The sequence below is a fragment of the Haliotis rubra genome, unplaced genomic scaffold (assembly GCF_003918875.1).
Source record: "Haliotis rubra isolate DU_JTF1 unplaced genomic scaffold, ASM391887v1 Scf1157, whole genome shotgun sequence".
Taxonomy (NCBI): Eukaryota; Metazoa; Mollusca; class Gastropoda; order Lepetellida; family Haliotidae; genus Haliotis; species Haliotis rubra.
This window is the reverse complement of record NW_025765067.1, coordinates 87,022-97,627: the sequence shown is the minus strand read 5'-3', so window position 1 is coordinate 97,627 and position 10,606 is coordinate 87,022. Positions and strand designations below refer to the sequence as shown.

At 39.1% G+C, this 10,606-nt stretch overlaps 1 long non-coding RNA gene across 1 annotated transcript; it reads left to right on the top strand.

The window, feature by feature from the left end:
- The first annotated feature begins 230 nt into the window (after positions 1-230).
- On the top strand, positions 231-9,463 carry LOC124255752. Its single transcript, XR_006892751.1, has 3 exons — positions 231-241; positions 341-342; positions 9,346-9,463. It is a non-coding gene; the product is annotated as an uncharacterized LOC124255752 (long non-coding RNA).
- The last annotated feature ends 1,143 nt before the right edge of the window (positions 9,464-10,606 follow it).

The window sequence follows — 10,606 nt, the reverse complement described above, 5'->3', positions numbered from 1 at the left end:
GCAATCTAAGCCCTATCTGTGAACGAGCGTTGGACCTATGACGTATTATTTTCAGCAATACAAACCGTTGTGAAAGACATGGCCAATGTTTGTAACTACAACATTGTTTTTGCTTGATGTTTTTTTGTTTGATGTTTTGGTTTATTTTCATCTTTTTCCTTTTTTATATTTTTTTTAGTTTTTCAAAATCGGGTATTGAGCTCGTCGGTAAGAAGGCTCAACTGAAACAGGCAAGAAAACCGTGATACAATATGAACAAATCTTACAGCGATCTGATTTAGGTTGAGCCGATCAAATTAGCACAATTGATGACATTAAACAACAATGTGGTGGAAATGAGTTGTCTTCTCGCGTTTTCTTGAGTATGTCACGGAACTTTAAATGTATTTTTAATTTTCAAAGGCATAATTTAAAGGCCCATCTATTAGAATTGCAAAATATTCGAGGGTTGATACTTCTCAAAACGGAAATAAAGTCAATGACAACAGTTTTCTATCACGTAAAACTTTTCACATTTATTCATATGTGTAATTCTATAAACTATGCATTGGATACTTCAGTATTTCTTTGAATCAATATGAATATTTGTTGTGTGTCATGCCTTTTTATTGTCTAAGAAAAGTTATTCTTGCATCCACCCTCTTAAAGTTCGTGGCCAAATTGGTACCACAAATGTTGCCAATAGACCCTGTCAATGCATTCTTTCTCGCTCAGCTATCTTCCTACATACTAAACACACAGAAGAAGAAAACGATTATTTATATTTCAGATAATGGGGAATATTTCATTGAAGTTCTTAAATACATGTAGGTCATACCGCTCTTGGACTCCAGCAGCACTTGTCATGACCATGTTTGAAAACGTTTCTATGAGTATTTTATCATATATGGACATCTGGAAAGATCCATCTTCATGGCATGAAGACAGTTTCTGCAATATCAAATTCTCAACGGCATTATAGTGGTCGCTCAGATCATTCAGCCATTTCACCAACCAGCAGCACATGGTCAACAGTAGATTGGCATGATACGTGGACACAAAAGAATTCAGTTACAAACATTCGGTGTGGCTTAAACACAAAGTGAGGTGCTGTTGACCTTATATATAGATTTGAGTCATTTGTTAAAAAATTATATTTTCCCATTTAGAAAAAGCAGAAGACGCTTCACGAAACCATTATATTGACATGGTTATGGATTGTGAAGCAGTCTGCCTATGTTCATATCGAATTTCTTAACTGACAGACAATTGCAAAGATATTTAGTTGATGGATCGCATTTTGTAGATGATTTGTGTCATGAAAACAACTATGACATCCATGAATGCCCGTTGGAAAAGGGATTGACATTTCCAAAGCTAAAACCGAACTGTTCCCACTTTTGTAGCCAATACAACCCTCACAGATACCAAGAACTATCAAAGTTCTTGGAAATAATTTTCGACCACATTTAACTTTGACACACATGAACAATGAATGTCTTAAATCCCAGACTTACAACTAGTTGTTTCAACTATGACGCTGAGAGGAGATAAGGGAACCATCCCCCAACTATACAGATCACTTATCCGTTCAAAACTAGACTATGGCTCCATCTTCAATTGGGGTCCGTGATAAGGTAAGTGGAATAAAATCCATCAAAGACTGAACCTCGGGTTACCGAGCCGCGCTGCCCTTACAATAAATTACAAAACTGATCTAATGATACCTACACTCTGTCATTTCCCCTTTCGTGGCATCTAGTAGGCTCACACGTAGTTCTCTCATTAACAAAACTAAACATGCTAAACACAAATGAACTAATTTATACTCACGCCAATAATGGTTGTCACCCCAATCACCACCCCAATGCCACACCCCCTCTCCAATAAAAAAATTTGAAGGGGGTGACAACCATTATTGGCATGAGTATATAAGCAAACGCATCGTAAGGATGGGAATGCCACAATAACTCGGTGCGCCTAGTTGCTGCAAGAGTTGTATGCTCCCCAGGGAGTTGAGATTGACAATACGATGTGCCGTTGAGATTGACATCCAGTGAACGAGGGAAAAACAAAGCAAGAGCAAAGAGTCCTTTGCGGAGATTTGCGCTATATAAATGCTATCCATTATTATTATTATTATTATCTACTGATGGAGCCAAGAATGGTAGCACAGTTGCTTGCGCCACTATTATTGAATCCAGTGGCATATCTTGAAGGTTTATCAATGATGACTACACTACAGTTCAATAGAATCAAAAGTCATGCTAACAGTTTTAGAATGCATAAATGTTCGATCTAAAGGTAAACAACTCACCTTCTGATTCTCGCTTCTGTATTCAAACCATTGAAATAAATTCTTGAATTTTATAATGTTATAATGATCTCGCTAATGGCCAATATGACATAAACTGGTTAGCCGGTCACATTGGAATTACTTGAAACGCAGTGGCTGGGACACAGCAACTAATAGCCTCTAAGTAGATGGTACATCAGATACCTACTGTAAACGAAGCGGCACAAAGTACGTATAATTGCATTTTATGCAATAAATCATCTGTTACACCTACTTCTAGTGAAGTTTCAATGAGGAGGTCATGAAACGACGATGCCGTAATGGTCCTTCCAGATGGAATAATAGCTTTGGTGCCTCATAATAATAAATTAAGAGAGACAGAACACATCCATTGAGATAAGATGATCGGAGTGAATAAAAGATGACTAGCCCAAGGAGTATTTTAATGTCAAGGGTATTATTTTAGCTATCTCATAAATTGAAACAGAGCCATTCCATATCCATAAAACGTGTACAATATCGTCAGCACATGCTCGTGAATCATTATATGCGAGTGATGATACCAGTTGTTTGCCTCGCGACAAGTTGAGTGAGTGAGTGAGTGAGTGAGTTAAAATTTAACGTCACATCGGCAATATATGTTAGCCATATCGTGACGAGAACATATTTGACATTGATATGGAATTTGTTGGTTTGTTGCTTAACGCCACACCAAGCAACATTCCAGCTATATGGCGGCGATCTGGCAATAATGGAGTCTGGACCAAACAATCCAGTATTCAACAGCATGAGCATTGATCGACGCAATTGGAATATGATGGCATGTGTCAACCAAGTCAGCGAGCCAGACCACCCGATCCCTATAGTTGCCTCTCACGACAAGCATGGGTTACTGAAGATCAATTCTAACGGGTCTGGATGAAGTCCGTTCGTCTCGCCAGTCGTGCTGTACTATAACATTGCTAAAGGGACAGAATATAACACTCTCATTTATTCCATAGTTTGGGAAAAAACAGTCTGTACTTACACGCGGGTACAATTTGATGAAGTCGGACGTCTTGGAACATCCCCGACTAACTTCGTAATTCTTTTTTCGTCCAGGCCCAGTGTTAACACCACATATGGTTGTACCAAAACCTGACGAGAAGCCGAAATAAGTGCATCTCTTTTGGCACATGCAGCTTACGATGCAATCCTTCAGCGTCACGCCGTATGTAAGCTTTACAGATTTATCAGTGGCTATTTTATAACCCTGGACGATATCTTCGAAGCTGAAGCAAAGACAAACTTGAGGTATTCTGCACAACGTCAGTGTCCAAAGCAGAACACATAGACACACACTTCCTTTCATTATGAAAGATGTCCTACAAGTCTGATGCCTTGGTACTTGAACGTAGACACAATGCATAAGTTATAAGCAGCGTGGATGTATATGACTCTGGATTCTGAATCGATTGAAGTTTCATCGTATTATACATTTTGCATTCCACTACTGGGGACCCGTGAAGATCCGGGGTAGAATAGGTCTTCAGCAACCCATGCTTGCCACAAAAGGTGACTATGCTTGTCGTAAGAGGCTACTAACTGGATCGGGTGGTCAGGCTCGCTGACTTGGTTGACACATGCCATCGGTTCTCATTTGCACAGATCGATGCTCATGCTGTTCATCACTGGATGTTCTGGTTCAGACTCGATTATTTACAGGCCGCCGCCATATAGATGGAATATTTCTGAGTGCGGCGTAAAACTAAACTCACTCACTCACTCCACTTGTGGGTATATACTATATACACTGAACAAAAAAGAAACTTCACATGTACCAAACATACCAATAAAGAACAAAATGAGTTGCTAGTGGAAACATCTGGTTTGCGAACGTAATTAGCATATGCTAAAACAGGATTATGTATTAAGCAGCCCTCTATGCACCTTCCACAGTCAACAGTGGAACAAACATTAAAGTCAAAGCGTTTATTGCATGAAAGGCCATTGGCCTAAATACAAATCATAATTACAATGTGTAAACATATTCAATCTGTTATAATTATTCATTCAGGTGTTCGAGAACGGATTGAGATGGCACAGCACAGGTTAATGAATAAATAACTTTGTCTGTGAACGTGCTTCTCGAACACCTGGCTGTCCCTTTCTCTGCACTCCTCCCTCGTAACAAACAGTGAACTGTGTCAATATTTTAATGATAGTATATTAAACTTTATTATTTTTAGGACATAAATTCTGCAAAAACCTCAGAGTGGGTATGATGTTTTGATTATGATCAGCGTTTCATTGAGTATTTTATGTTTATTAGTTTTCGAGTTAGATTGCAGTAGACCATTCTTAGCCAATATGCATGACCTCGAGGTCAAATCGAAAGCGAGGCTTAAATAGGTTGACCCAACTTTGAAAATGGCGACCTCGAAAAGGAAAGATTACTGCTGTGTGCCTTTGCGTTGGAGTGATGCCCGTAAGGATTTTACGGTATCTTTTCACCATATTCCCAAGAATAAGATCAGAAGAAGGCAGTGATTGACGAAAATACGGAGAGATCCTGGAAAATGATTCATAGTAAGTACAAAATAATTACGACACATGGCATAGTCTAGATCTGCCGTTTAATGTACAAACTGTTCACTATGCAAGGTTTTAATATCAGGGGCACATGTACAATGTGAATGTCACACACACAGACACATTCAAACCCCTGCCCCCCACACACACACACACATTGTCATCATGTTCAATATCAGTGATCACCCTCCTAGTTCATATGTACACAATTGACCCCTCCCCCTGCCTCCCAAAACAAACTGGGAGACACCCCAACCCCCACAAACACCGCACCTAAAATCATCATCACCCCCCTAGTCATAGATTATGAACGGTCCAATATATTTAAAAAAATTAAGCATGTGGACATGTGCAGACACTCTTGTCATGATGGCAAGGGAATTTTATTTGCAAATATTCTGTGTCCGTGAAATTAGATTGGCTGCAAATCAAAGTAACATCTCAAGTACATATACATTTGTATGCAGGACATACACATGCTGTTAAAAATATCTTGAATATGTATCTACTTTCAAAATTACTGCATACTGACCAGTACTTCAGGGATACAGGACATATTACTGGACAATCTAATTACACCAACTGAAATATATTTAGTGTTTAAATATCCATTTCAGATGCTGCTAATTAAGAGTCAGTGAGCATGTCACCAGCTCAGGAACCTCCCGTAAGGAATCTACCACAGTCACCATCTCAGATACAGTAAGAATGTCAGATCGTATTAAGTTAATTTTGCCAACTGACATGGTTTTAAAGAATTTAATACAACTGAACTTTGACCTATATGCTATGTTATTTTCATATAAAAATATTGATTGCCCATACTGTCTAAAATATGAAATGATGTTAGCCTCTATTCCTTGATGTATATTTGTAATTCCAGAGATATAGTTATTGTTTGTGTGGTCGAAGAGATAATAGTGATGCTTTACAATGCTTATATTACAGTGAAGCAGAGAGTGATACAGCAGCCACTGACCCCAGTCCTACATAGAACAACTCCAGCAAAACTTACATGAACAGGGGAGGCAACTCAAGGAAAAGGTTGACAAAATAGAAAAATTGAACAGAAAACTTGAACTTGAAAAGTTTGGAGTTTGTAAATTCATGTATGATGATACAAATTGATTGAACATTTTACAGTATTCCATCATTTCAAACATTGGCACTGATTAGCTGGAACTTTTTCATTTGTTGAATATCTTCCCAGGTTTTGTGAAGTACCTTGCCCAAACAGCACAAAAATTGACAGACATGAATGTAAATGAAATTGTTTGGTGCTTTTGTTTTGTGTAAATGATGGATGAAAAAAGGGACAGCTGTAATATATACACATTGATGGATTTAACTGAATAATAGAAAGGTCTTTCATAATGGCATAGTTGTAAATGTAACTCATTTGCTGCTGTTTAATTAATAATTGATGAAAAAGAATGTATTTCATCCTGTTTGAAAAGAGTTAGTTGGGAATCCGAAAAAAACATCATTCATAGGTAAGAGATTATGATAATGTGTAAGGGGAGAAAACTATGATAAATTATGCATTGATCCAGCTGTAATTGTTGCCATTTATGTCAGACTAATCTAAAAGGATACTTCTATCAACATAAATATTGCACCCAATATATTTTCAATTTGCATCCTCTGAAAATGTTATTGTTATTCATCAGTATTACAGTTGGAAGCTATTGTGAATGTGTCTATTGTTATTGGACTTTTAAGACACCATTTCAAAATAAGTAATTATTAACTGCACTCCAGGTGTTCGTTATTTATTTGGGTTAATTGTTTGCTGTAGTGTGAATCCTGTTATGTTAATCTGATAATATGTTCTCCTTAAAAATGTCTTCAGTTACAGTGGTACAGAATAAATACACCTGATCTACAATAAATCAATTTTATGGTATAGTAACACAGTATTGAAAATTGGTTCAAATATTCCCCATGCAGGTACCACTTGTCCATTTAGGTAAATTAATTATTCACCTTCAAATCAGTCAAGAAAAAACTTGAAAAAAATCATCCAGTTTTGTCTTGCACATTGTGTCCCACCAGAGACCATATAACAGATATGGTCTCTGGTCCCACTCATGTTGATTGAAACAAATAGTTTCTACATGATGATGTGGCGATTCGTTTTTCCTCTGCGATTGTAACATGCAGCTACGCGCACTTCGCCATCACCACTAGTCCTGTACAACTGTAAATAAATGCGTGAATAAATACCCAGTATCTATAAAACAGAGTCGATAGGACGAAACATAAACAGAAAAAATACCAAACAAATAATTTCATGACATGAATAATACAAACAAATTTGTTTGGTCCAGATCCACTCGAGGAGAGCTATCTTGATCTACATATTACTTATAATCTCGATTGTCCAGCTCAAGAATTAACAACACTACTCCCATGTGGAAGTGGATGATTTGAATCCAGGTCAGGAAATACGTTTAGTCTTTTGCTTTGTTCATATGTTGATAAAGTAAACGTAATTGACTTCCCTTGGTAATATTTCCACTATTGTGACTTTAGAGTAGCTTCCCGTCATAAATGCTGCGCAACATGGTAAACGTTAACCTAGATATCTAGGTCATATGACTTATCGTGATGTGTCGTGATGTACAGTAATTATTAACCCTTCAATCCGTGGATATGCTACAGAAACATTTGTGTAGCCCTTTCCCATTTCTCTGCGATTTCCCTGAACTACTGGACAGTTTCGTAATGTACCGTTCAAGGGAAATTTGAAACCAGGAAGTATACATTGAGATTTGTCGCCATTATGCGATTGTGTCCATGCCCCATTTAGCCTCGTTTTGGTACAGATATGAATATTCATGAGGCCTCATTAAGAATGGTCTATACTTATAATGCAAGATGAGAGAAAGTTGCTTCATTTTTTGTAGCCAAGGATGTGCCAAAACGGCAAAACTGACATGATTAGGACTATAATGTTCGCCAAATATATTATTCGAAGTAACTTAAAAGCGGTGATATTTTGATTTCAAAGGGACTGACCATCTGTATTGGAGTGTGTCCAGTACCCCGTGTCTCCTCCCTCTCGCACTCACAACAGCAAGGCAATGTTTTCTCATTGACTGACCAACACCGGTGAAAACGTCATCAAGCAAGCCGCGCCATTGCTGTAATAGCTCTGCGCCCAGCTCTTGGATTGAGTGAGTTAAAATGTAACGTCCCATCGGCAATATTTCAGCCATATAGTAACAAGAAAAAACCCTGGTTAAACTATAAGAAGTATATGTGAGTGAGTGACAGGACCATGAACTATTAGCAAGTTATCACAAATCGAGTCTGAAAACTAACCATTTCAAATGATTAAATTCCTTATTCAACACAAAGATAAATATTGCATATTATGCCATTAAAATACGAGCTATTTGGTCACAATATCACACTGCATTGTTCCCAAGTTCCCAAACCTTAACGCTTTGCCACAGAGTAAATCAACTTTCTTTACGCAGCACTGGGCATGCGTTCACCACTGCGACGCCATGCTCGCACACTTCCGTCAACAAATCGCAGCGTAAAACATGATTCATCACAAAACACAACCCCATACCAGTGCAGGTGCATTTATGCGTAGACGGTCATTTTGGTTTACCTGTGCCAGATTGGCCCAATGGGCACGTAGATGGGTAGGGGCGTAAGGTCCGAAGAGTTACGAGACCCTTAAACAGTGCGTTACTGGTTGACGTTGCGGTCGTAAAACGATTACGCAACTGACGTAGCCGACTTTGATTGCCTTCGGCATATGCTGTCACACGTGGCTGCCTTACCTGGACGATCAGATGACCCGTTTTATGCACACGTGCTGTGAATTGTCTACTGCATCTCATGGAACGTGCATCAGCCACAGTCTGGAGCATGCCAATTGCATGTTCAACATTTGTAAGGCGTGGCATGATAATTGCTGTTGGTGGTCTGACATGGGGGTGGTGGTTACGTCATCTCACACACGAGCAGAGTCGTGTTTTCACAAAAGAGCATGCTGTATGCACCCCACGTACCACAATTAGAATTGGCGGATGCGTCATGTCAAACCTGGCCATTATGGTATTCGCCCAAAACAACCTTGTACTAACCCTTCTCAAAACAATTCATTTCTCCAAATGCGATGTTTTTTGTTTATATACAATGTGTTCTTAACGCCACAATAAGCAAAATGTTACAGCTATGTCACGGCGGCCTGTAAATAATCGAGTCTGGATCAGACAATCCTGTGATCAACATCATAAGCATCGATAAACTCAGTTGGGATACGATGACATGTGTCAACCAAGTCAGTGAGCATGACCACCCGATCCCGTTAGTCGCCCCTTAGGACACGCATGGGTTCTGAAAACGAATTCTAACCCGGATCTTCACGGGTTGATATATAAACGGAAATATTTGAACATTGGGGGTGTAATTGACAGAAATCCTCATCTGACTTGTTGCCATGACGACAGTGTTTACTACACATGGCAGCCAAGTAGGTATTGGTTACACCTACCTGGGGTGTCAGTCCAGATGTGATGAGGTCAACTTGCGGAGATGTCGCATTGGCCATACACGATACACTTATGAAGACTTAATAAAAGGCGAGGACCCTCCGTTTTGCAGACCTTGTGATGAATGAATCACGGTGGAGCATGTCCTGCTTGACTGTGTTGATTTTAGTCCCAAGTAGGTGTAACCGATATTTGGTTTAATTTGATGTAATTTATTCATACCTACTTGGGTTCACAACTTCTTTTGCATTAGAACACGGATGTACGATCTAATGATACCTTTGTAATCAGAGATCAGATGTGGTGTCACATGTATGCTGAGTGCTGCTTTAGCAGCAAAATCCGCCATTGTGTTACCAGAAATTCCAACATGCCTGGGTAACCAACATACGACAATGTCATATTGGCCCATGTCATATTGGTTTTAGGCTGCTTTCCAGAAAAATACTAGAAATTGGCTTCACACATTGTACACATGTTGGGAATCGAACCCCGATCTACAGCGTGACGAGCGAACGCTTTAACCGATAGGCTATCCCATCGCCACTCTGAGACAAAGTCTTAGACCTTGGTGGTTGCTCTTACAGACTCCACTATATACAATGGGGCCGTAGTCAAGTTTCCAGCGGGCGAGTGATCGGTGTAGGTAAGAAGGGTAGTTTGGTCCCCTCCCCACTTAGAAACGACATTTCAAAAGTCAAATCATAATTAAAAAATAAGTCCCACGACATTGGCCTCCTTAAAACCTTGATGGGTGTGCCATTTAAAAAATAGTTCAGGTTCCTTATGAGGCTTATATTTTTTTATATAATTAAACCCGTTTTCAACTGACCATTTGTTAATTTTATTATGACATAACTGTAACTGCCTCTCGATTGCAGTTCCTGAAGTGCATATTGTATCAAATACAAATATCAATTTAGCAGTGTTTCCAGACATGATTCAGGCAAATGTTTCAGGAGCTTATAATGAATATTATCAGCCCCTGTTGCTGTGTCATGAGCTTGCCCAAGGGCCTTATGTACCTCATGTAGTGAAAATAGTTTATTCAATCTTCACCATTGTCTGAGTTAAAAGTAGTTCTTTTCTTCTCCTGTTGTTTCTGATGTTTCTGGGCCTGTGAAGGTCCGGGTTAGAATATTGATCTTCAGTACATGCTTGTCGTAAGAGGCGACTAACGGGATAGGGTGGTCAGGCTCGCTGACTTGCTTCACACATGTCATCGGTTCCCAATTGCACAGATCGA